Source organism: Lactuca saligna, chromosome 6 (genome assembly GCF_052625555.1).
Source record: "Lactuca saligna cultivar CGN05327 chromosome 6, ASM5262555v1, whole genome shotgun sequence".
In the NCBI taxonomy this organism is placed as follows: Eukaryota; Viridiplantae; Streptophyta; class Magnoliopsida; order Asterales; family Asteraceae; genus Lactuca; species Lactuca saligna.
Window position 1 is genome coordinate 35308316 of NC_136422.1, and position 10280 is coordinate 35318595.

Sequence of the window (10280 nt, forward strand, 5' to 3'; positions counted from 1 at the left end):
CTCAATTATTCAGGAAGTCAAAACATGCAAAGCAAAATAATAGTTAAACAATCAACATAAGATAGTGACTATACTTATAAATAATACTCCTTTATTTAATCATCAAATGTCAATTACATTTATCTATTACACGTTTCTAAACTATATAATCTAAACTAATATTGTCCTTCAGCCCAATGCTCCAAGTGTGCTGCAAGTGCTTAAACGTACTCAGTCCCTTCGTAAGTGGATCTGCTGGGTTATCCTCTGACGATACCCTCTTAACAACGAGGAGTCCTTCTTCTACCTGATGTCTAATCAAGTGATACTTTCTGTCGATATGTCGAGATCTACCATGATCCCTCGGTTCCTTGGTCAAGGCAACCGCTCCTTCATTATCACATAAAATTTCCATAGGCTCCTTTCTGGAGGTACACTAAAAGAAAAATACCCTTTAATGACATGCAAACAATGACACTCGCTGATTTACGATACGCATTTTTGTGTACCCTTAAAAATAATGTCAGCCTTCCAAAATTTGAAGGATAGAGGGCACACATTTTTGCGTGCCCTTTAATTAGTGTCTCAATAAAAAAAATTAAAAACACGGAGGGCGCTTTATGTTAAACGCACGTCCTCTATCGGTGTCGCTTTATAATTTTGGTGAAACGCGCCTTGAGAAGATAACGGGGGAAAACAAAACCCTAAAATTTTGAAAAGCCGCCTTTCTTTTCTACCTCTTTTTTTTGCATCGACTCTCCCCTCTTTTTTCTCTATTGTGAAAAGTGACGGAAAGAAGGAGACTGGGATGGATCTGTCGATGATGATGAATGGAGGTGCTTTCCGGTCAATTTCGGAGACGGCATTGTCGATTTCGATGGTTGTTTCCCTCTTGCCCTAATTATCTTATCGATGCTCCTTCCTTACCCGTCCCAACTGCCGCTTTACCCTAGTTATCGACGCCCCTTCCTTCCTTCCTCACTTGCCTTCTTCTCTATCTCTCTCTCTTCACCGTTTCCATATCCTTCCATCTCAGGTCATGTCTTCACAAATTCGATGAAAAGAACTAGGGCTTTCAACCACATCTCAGTAAACGTAAGTAACCTTTTCTTGTCTATACTTCATCGATTCTTTGCTTGAAAATATCTCCACAAGTCGATCCTGAAGCTCACCCGTGTCAATCGGACATCGAAACGTCCATTGAAAGACAATCACATCGTCGCCTCGAATCACACACCGCCAGGCAGTGGATTCATCAAGGATTTGAGAGATTAACTGATCAATTTGAGAGATTAACTGATCAAGAATTTATAATTTAATCCATGTCTTACTTACTACATAACAGAGTTGAACCACCACTCACCAAGGATTCAAAGGGAATTGCTCGAGCTCCAGGTCTGATTTTAGTTCTTCCATAATGATTAGAAACATAACTAACTCTACAGAAAAAATCATCTCTGTACCTATATTTAAAACATTTAATTTAAGTGCAAAAATGCAAAGTGTTGATGGAATTCATGTAATAGTTAGGTTAGCGAAGTTGTCAGTGGACAAAGTCCTGCCAGCACCATGGAGCACTTCAGTTTTGTATCCAGAAATAGGAGGGAACCTCCATTGCTTCACTGCCATAACCTTTTGTGCTGTACTTGACATTCTCACACCTCCGTATGAAGAATATTCCGGAAGAAAATGTACTTATTACTGAGATTACCCCTACTCCAGTTTTGGTAAGTTGAGCATAATCTATTACTTGATTTTGTGAATTTGTAAAGGTTGTTGTATTCTTTATTGGAATGACAGGAAGTGGAGATGAGTTGATTGATGGAAAAGAAGATGAATATGCATGGTTAGAGGAGATAGATGCACCAGATGATCTGTATATGAGATAGGGCATCTATGCGGGCCTGCCTATTCGGATGTAGGGATTGTTATTGGGGGTTAGCGCTTACAGGACTTATGATGATTTATTCCGTCTTGAAATCCTTAGGAGGGTATAATCGTCTAAACTGCTCCTTTATTTTTACCTGTAACACTTTTATTTCCACTTTTTCCCTTCATTTTTTATGTATGAATTGTTCCTCAACTTTAAGATTATGTGGAATATATGGGCTCTGCTGCACGTGTGATTCTTGTGCCATCTATACGCGATGCACATCATGACTATGCATTTCCTCAGGTAAATTTATCATTTTATTGTGAATGAAAGAAATATTTATAAATATTACAGTAAGTTACATGTTGGTCCCTGAGTCAAGCAAATGCAGCCACAGTAATTTTTTACTTAAATTTTTGTTACCCGTGATGTAAAATGATGTATATGTCCTTACAGGGGATGCAGGTTACCAAGATGTAATAGACTGCTCATATGCCCTTTCCAATGTATGTAAAGTGTAAACCTCATTGTGTTCATTTATTTCTATTTACACAATGAAAATAATACTGATAATTCACAATTCTACAGTTACTTCAAGTAAGCCCAGATGAAATCTTGATAGAATCAACTGAGGTAATTGGTCAACGAATAAAGAAGGTAAATAACACAGCAAGTTCATTTATAGTCAATTTCTTGACCACTTGTTTGACTTATCATATTATGTGCAGGAGCCACTTCTTAATTCACTTCCTAAGTTAATTAGTTTGCTTTCATCAAGTTTCAAGGGGTAATGTTGTAATTTGTAACTCCTTGCATTCCTTTCCTTTAAATGTTAAATTAATTATCTATTCTAGTTTTGGTTTGCAGAGCAATTTCTGCTGATGTAGCAATAACAACAGCTGATATTGTGAGCAAGAGTGTAGCAGTAGAGTTTGAGGTATCATATTTATATTTATTTGCTTAAGTTTTTTTTATTTCATTTATTATCGTTTTATTAAAAAAAAAAGTTATTTTTTTAAGGTTGGTGGAAGCGGTATAAGAATCGGGGGAATGGCAAAAGGTTCCGGAATGATCCACCCAAACATGGGAACACTTCTTGGTGTATGTACTAATATTGCCATATTATTAATTTATTACCACAAAATGTTTTGTAAAAAAATTTTAATTGATTCAAAAAAAATGTCAATTTTCAGGTTATAACGACTGATGCTTGTGTAGATACTGACATCTAGCGAAAGATGGTTCAGGTTGCTGTGAATCGAAGTTTCAACCAAATTACTATAAGTAGTAGCATCATTAAAGGGTATTTTAGTCGTTTAACCAACAGTGACATGTGTGTATTAATAACTAAAATATTGCAGGTAGATGGGGATACTAGCACCAATGATACCATTATTGCTTTGGCTAGTGGTTTATCTGGATCAAACAGGATATCATCATTACACAGTTCTGAAGGAAACCAACTACAAATGTGCCTTGATGCGGTATGTTTAAATTACCAATTTACCCTTTTGTTGTTACATGCATTTTACAAGTGTTTTTTTTTGTTAAGGTATTGCAAGGGGTTGCCAAATCAATAGCATGGGATGGAGAAGGGGCAACATGTTTGATAGAGGTCTTTTTTTTTTTGGGGGGGGGGGGGGGGGGAGGGCAGAAGGGTATTTATGGAAATGAGAAATTATGCAGGTGACAGTAAGTGGTGCAGGGAGTGAAAGTGAAGCAGCAAAGATTGCACGTTCAGTGGCATCTTCTTCACTTACCAAGGCATGATGGTTAATATGTTGTTATTTCAAGGTGAAATAACTACTTCCAATGATATAATGATGATTTTTTATGGTTGGTTTTATCAGGTGGTAATTTATGGTAGGGATCCAAATTGGGGGCGGATAGCCTGTGCTGCAGGGTGTGTGGGGATTTTTTTTTTTGACTCAAATGCCCTTAGAATAGCACTTGGAGATATTCTACTTATGGAAGGAGGCCAGCCACTTCCATTTGATAGGTAACAGTAACACCATACATGATACATGATACATGATAATTGAAATACTGAAAATGCGGGAGTGTTCCAGGGCAGCAGCTAGTAATTACCTGAAAGAGGCTGGTGATGCTCATGGCACTGTCAAAATTCAGATATCCATAGGTAACTTTATTATTAAGTCATTCTTTCTGCATTAAATCAAAAAGAAACTTGTGTTATTTATTTTTTTATTTTGGGTGGAATGTGAACAGGAGATGGACCAGGAACAGGGTTAGCATGGGGATGTGATTTAAGTTATGATTATGTCAAGATTAATTATGCAACCTCTTTAGGCCCGGGCAGTCTTGATAAATGCTGGTCAAGCAAATGCAGCCACGGTAATTTTTTACTTAACTTTTTGTTACTCGTGATGTAAAATGACGTATATGCCCTTACAGATGCAGGTTACCAAGATGTAATAGACTGCTCATATGCCCTTTCCAATGTATGTAAAGTGTAAACCTCATTGTGTTCATTTACATCATTTTACATCACGGGAAACAAAAAAGTTAAGTAAAAAATTACAGTGGCTGCATTTGCTTGACTAACATTTATCAAGACTGTCCGGGCCTAAAGAGGTTGCATAATTAATTTTGACATAATCATAACTTAAATCACATCCCCATGCTAACCCTTTTCCTGGTCGACCCCCTATTCACGTTCCACCCAAAATAAATTAGGTTGATTCTGCTCTTGTTATGCACACAAGTGTATTTTCATCATTTCTTCTCTCTAGTTTTATCTCAGTGACATGATAAATTAGGTTAATTTCATTCTTGATTTAAATAACATGTTTTGAACAAGAGTAATATTTTAGGTCATATTTAAAATGATCAAAATAACCTTATTTCTGAACAAGGGTATATAATACATAATTACAATAAGAGAATAATAGATAACTCAAAATAAGGGCAAAATGTTCTTTATCCCGGAAGACAAGATAAAGAACGTGTTTTGTGTATCTATTTATAGTACATATCTTTCACATAACATAAACAACTCTTTAAATTCCATGCATCGTTGACCGGATTATATTTAGGTATAGTTAGTTGTGTACTGTTTCCATGTTACATAATTGATCAATACCTCACTAAATTGATCATCTTTTACAGCCGATTTTGGTGTACTTGTCCAAGGTTGATGGGAGATTCAATTTTAGCCCCATCAGTGTTAACTTTCTGACAGAAGTTGCAAAAGTTATCTTTTCACTTGTCATGCTTCTAATACATGTATGTTCTTCATTTCTTAATTTTATTATATTTATCTTCTACTTTTGTTTTGGAAAACTTTTGTGTGACCTAAACTTATCTTTCATATGTTTACACCTGAATATATATGATGCTAACTTGTTGGCCTAGTTATTAGGTATTCTGCTTTCATATTTGCATGTTATCTTAATTGATTTTTAAGTTCTGAACTTAGTGTAGTACTTTTTTTCCTTATTCCTTACAAGTTGCTAAATTCTTTGTTAATTTTTAGGCTAGAAATCAGAAGATTGGAGAGAAGCCACTTCTTTCTGTCTCTAGCTTTGTACAGGTAAATTTGCCACATTTTCCTTTTTGAGTCAAAATATTATGCAACGATTAGGCTTCTTCCAACAACAAAGTACTCATTATATTCTTAATGATTCCAAATTCTATTTTATGCTAGCTATAAAATGCTTAAAAGTTAAAAATTTATACTATATCTTATAACCTGTAGAATAAGTTCATTTTTTATGAAAGCAACAACAAAGCTCATGCTCATGTCTTTATGTTTGCAATGGTTTTCTGCAGGCAGCTCGCAACAATGTGCTTCTTGAGATCTATTATAAGGTTACTTCTCTCATGGCCAATAATATATGTAGTTGCTTGATTTTTTATTTGAGGATCATAAATGAACTTTATAATAATGTGTACTTGTCTTAATCATTTCCTGACTGCAAAATTCAACCGGAGGATCAGAGCTTATCACTAATTAATGTAGGAATTTTGATAACATATTTGCTACCATTTGTTTGTAAATTTTTGTTACAACTTCTATTAATTTGTTTTATCTTCCATGGAACGATTATTTGTATGATATTAAATTTATGCAATGGATTCTATTTTTGTATATGATATTTTATTATCTATTATTAAACATTAAATACAAATTTAATTTGAAAATAAGCAAATCTATAACTAATTTTTTTTTAAACATTTAAAATTATGATACGCAAAAATGTCTGTCATCTTCATTTATGACATGGCCTTTCTTAACAGGGGCTTTCTTGATACGCATTGCGTGTCATTAACACGCGCGTCGTAAGGTTACAACACGCGAATGTGTGTCATCTTCTTTTATGACAGGGCCTTCCTTGACACGCATTGCGTGTCGTAAACGCGCGTCATAATTGCACGTCATAGACGTGCGTCGTAAATGCGCGTCGTCTCTCTTCATGACAGGGCCTTCCTTGACGCGCATTTGCGCATCGTCTGAGCCTTTTACTAGTAGTGGTACAACTCCATGGTCTCCAATGAAGTTCTTCAACCATATCGCCTCTTTTGACGCTTCGCTCGCTGCAATGTACTCTGATTCACACGCTGAATCAGCTACGGTTTCTTGCTTGGAACTTTTCCAAGTCACTGTTCCTCCATAAAAGGTAAAGACCCAGCCCCACTGTGAACGATAGTTATCCCTGTCGGTCTGGAAACCGGCGTCACTATACCCTCGCACCTTTAAGTCATCACTCCCTCCGAGGACTAGAAACCATTCCTTTGCCTCCGAAGGAACTTAAGAATATTCTTGACTGCGGTCCAATGTGTTTTGCCAGGGTTACCTTGATATCTACTGACCATGCTCAAAGCGAAGGCCACATCAGGGCGAGTACAGGTCATAGCATACATGATCGAGCCAACTGCGGAAGAGTAAGGTACGCGGCTCATCTCTGCTATCTCGGCTTCGGTACTCGGACTTTGAGTCTTACTCAACTTGGCATTACTTTGGATTGGTAATTCTCCCTTCTTTGAGTTTTCCATACTAAAACGTTTTAGCACCTTGTCCAAGTAAGTATTCTGACTAAGTCCTATTAGTCTCTTACTTCGGTCTCTCACTATGCTTATTCCCAAAATATAGGAAGCATCTTCGAGGTCCTTCATAGCGAAGCACTTCTCAAGCCAGGACTTAACTTCCTGCAGTGTCGGGATTTCGTTTTCTAAGAGTAGTATGTCATCGACATACAATACGAGGAACCTAACTATACTCTCACTAGCTTTGACATATACACATGACTCATCTTCACTTCGTACAAACCCAAACTCTTTGACTTTCTCATCGAAGCAAAGATTCCATCTGCGAGATGCTTGCTTAAGTCCATAAATGGACTTCTCAAACTTGAACACTCTATTGGGATGCTTCGCATTGACAAAACCTTATGGCTGAGCCATGTAAACATCCTCAGCCAACTTCCCATTAAGGAAAGTGGTTTTGACATAAATTTGCCATATTTCATAATCATGAAATGCAGCAATGGCTAGCATCACCCTAATAGACTTTATTTTGGCAACTGGTGAGAAGGTCTCATCATAGTCAGCTTCGAGAGTTTGAGTAAAGCCCTTTGCAACCAATCGTGCCTTATACGTGTGCACATTCCCATCCATGTCGGCCGTCTTCTTGAAGATCCACTTGCACCCAACCGTCTTACGTCTGGGGACATGGTCAACCAAATTCCAAACTTGGTTATCGTACACGGACTGTTTCTCGCTGTCCATTACCTCTTTCCATTTTGCAGACTCTGGGCCTGCCATGGCTTCCTTATAGCTGTTAGGTTCATCTAGATTTATTTGTGTACTATCACTAATATATGTGTCCCCTTCTGTAGTAATATGAAAACCATATAACTGGGGTTAAACTCTACCTCTTTCGGAACATCTAAGAGGTAAGGATTCGTCAGTCAGTTCAACCAGAGTTTCCTCCTCGGGTTGAGCGCCAACGTTAGAGGTTCCTTTATCACTCGACTCTTAAATCTCTTCAAGATTGATTTGCCTCTTACTGTCCCCTTGGCTTATGAGTTCTCGCTCTTGGAAAACCCCTCTCCTCGCAACGAAGACAACATTGTCTCTCGGTCTATAGAAGAGATATCCAAAGGATTTCTGCGGGTGCCCGATGAAAATACAGTGCTCACTGCGAGGTTCAAGCTTATCGTGAGTCTCTCGTCTTACGAAAGCCTCGCAACCCCAAACCTTGATATGTGTCAACGAGGGAGCTTTCTGTAACATCCGGATTCCCAGGTATATTATTTTATTCATTTATTTTGGAGTTTGTAGAGGGACTTGGCGAGGTGGTGCTTAGACTCGCCGAGTAGGGTTGCGGATTGTCATCCGGGTTCATGACCGGACTCGACGAGTCCATGAGTGGACTCGGCGAGTCCACGCTGTTTAATGAAACCCTAATTTCCCGGGTTTGGCAACTATTTAAAGGCCCTTAGGGTCGTCATTTGCGGCTACCAAACCCCAGAGAGAGACCCTAAGAGATCTAGAGCGTTTGTGTGTTAGGAGAGGCCACTTTTGATCATTTTGTTGGTGTGATTGCAAAAAGGAGGTGACCAAGGCAAGAGGAGGTTGAAGGAGGAGCGGATCTGGTGATTTCAGAGTTCAAAGACTTCATCTTGAGGTATTTATTCAGTCCTTCTTCAGTTTTGGTATTGATTCTTAGAGTTAGGGTTTTCTAACCCCTTTAGATAATGGATATGTGGAGCAATTGGTCCCTTCTCAAAGTTATGCTTTGGATCTGGACTCAAAGAGGTCCAAATACCTTTACCCTTGGAGCTTTATGAGTTATTTTGGGAGCCATGAACTTAGGAGTTTATTTTTGGGGCTAAATCACCAAGTTGGACCTTCTAGATGTTATATGAGTGTCAAGGTCTAAACTTTACGTGATTATCATGCTTGGGAAGGTCAGATCTATGGGTTTAAGGAACAGACCTGACCTCAGGAGGTCAATGGAGTTTTTGCATGGCATGAACTCACCGAGTCCAAAGATCAGACTCGGCGAGTAGGGTTAGGGTTTCCCGTAAATCACTCAGCGAGTAGACTCACCGAGTTAGGGGAATAACTCAGTGAGTCAGAGAGGAATTAAAGGACTAGAGTTCAAGACGAAACTCACCGAGTTGATCTTGAGACTTGGTGAGTTGAGTCGGGGTAGCCCCGCAATTCATGCCAGGTGTGACTCGTCGAGCAAGGGGAGGGACTCGACATGCCAAGTGAGACTAGGGAGTAGTGGACATGTGTGGACTCACCAATTTGCCCAAGTGAACTCGACGATTCGGGTCAAAGTTTGACCATTGACTTTGGTTGACTTTTAGGGTTTGGTCAACAATGAGGGCCTTTGAGCCAAAGGAGGGGTAAAATGGTCTTTTACCCTTCTGAGGGGTCCTAGAGAGGGTTGAGTCTAGTCCTGAGAGTTATATTTATGAGAGTATTACTTTATGTGATTAGGTGCGGGCTAGATCGTATTTCTACCGAGTCAGAGATTTACCGAGACATCTGAGGTGAGTCTTCTCACTATACTATACCTTGAGTGGTAATTGGAGTTATGTGACAGAGTTATTATATGCTATTTATGTGTTGTGTTGCACTGCATTATTTCTATGTGATTTATGCCATGTGTATATCAGAGTATATCAGAGATAGAACCGGAAGGTTCACAGAACTAGGACCAGAGGGTCCACAGAGTTAGGGCCCAAGGGCCCACATAGTTATAGCCTCGAGTGGCTAGTATGTGTTATGTATGGTATTTTGGGGAACTCACTAAACTTTATGCTTACAGTGTTATGTGTTATGTGTTTCAGGTACCAGTGATGATCGCGGGAAGGCGCCGACATGATTCATACACACGCATGGATTTTATGTATTTTGATCTTGGGAAACATTTTGTTAAACAAAGTTATGATACAATGGGATTTTGTTAATAAATGTGTTTGGAAAAAATGTGTTTAAAAATGCAAAAAATTGTTTTAAATTTTACGGTGTCACAATTTGGTATCAGAACCTTGGTTTGAGGGATTCGGATGCATCTTCGGGCGTATGTGAACTCAAACTGAGGATTTGAAGAAAAATTTGATAATAAAGTAAATTTTTAAAAAAGAGTAAAAAGAGTTTTGAGACAAACAGAGTGGAACCGTGTGTACGACCAGCCAGCGCCCGAACGGTGATTTCCCAAAATACCCTTACAATAAGTTTTAAAAGAAACGTTATGTTATGCTATATGATGAATTATATTATGCATGCTAGAGTAAGACTAGGTATTCTTATTAGGACTAGAGTGAACTGATATATGATACCTTAGTCTAGGGGTTTTGCTACTAGGGATGCTTGAGAGTGTTTAGATAGCAGCAAGGAGCTTATGAGAGATCTGCTAGTGAGTAGCACATGATTAGAGAGAATAACGTAC

General features: G+C 38.4%; 1 pseudogene; it reads left to right on the forward strand.

Moving 5' to 3' along the window:
* The first annotated feature begins 1646 nt into the window (after positions 1-1646).
* Positions 1647-5723, forward strand: LOC145002445 (arginine biosynthesis bifunctional protein ArgJ, chloroplastic-like; annotated as a pseudogene).
* The last annotated feature ends 4557 nt before the right edge of the window (positions 5724-10280 follow it).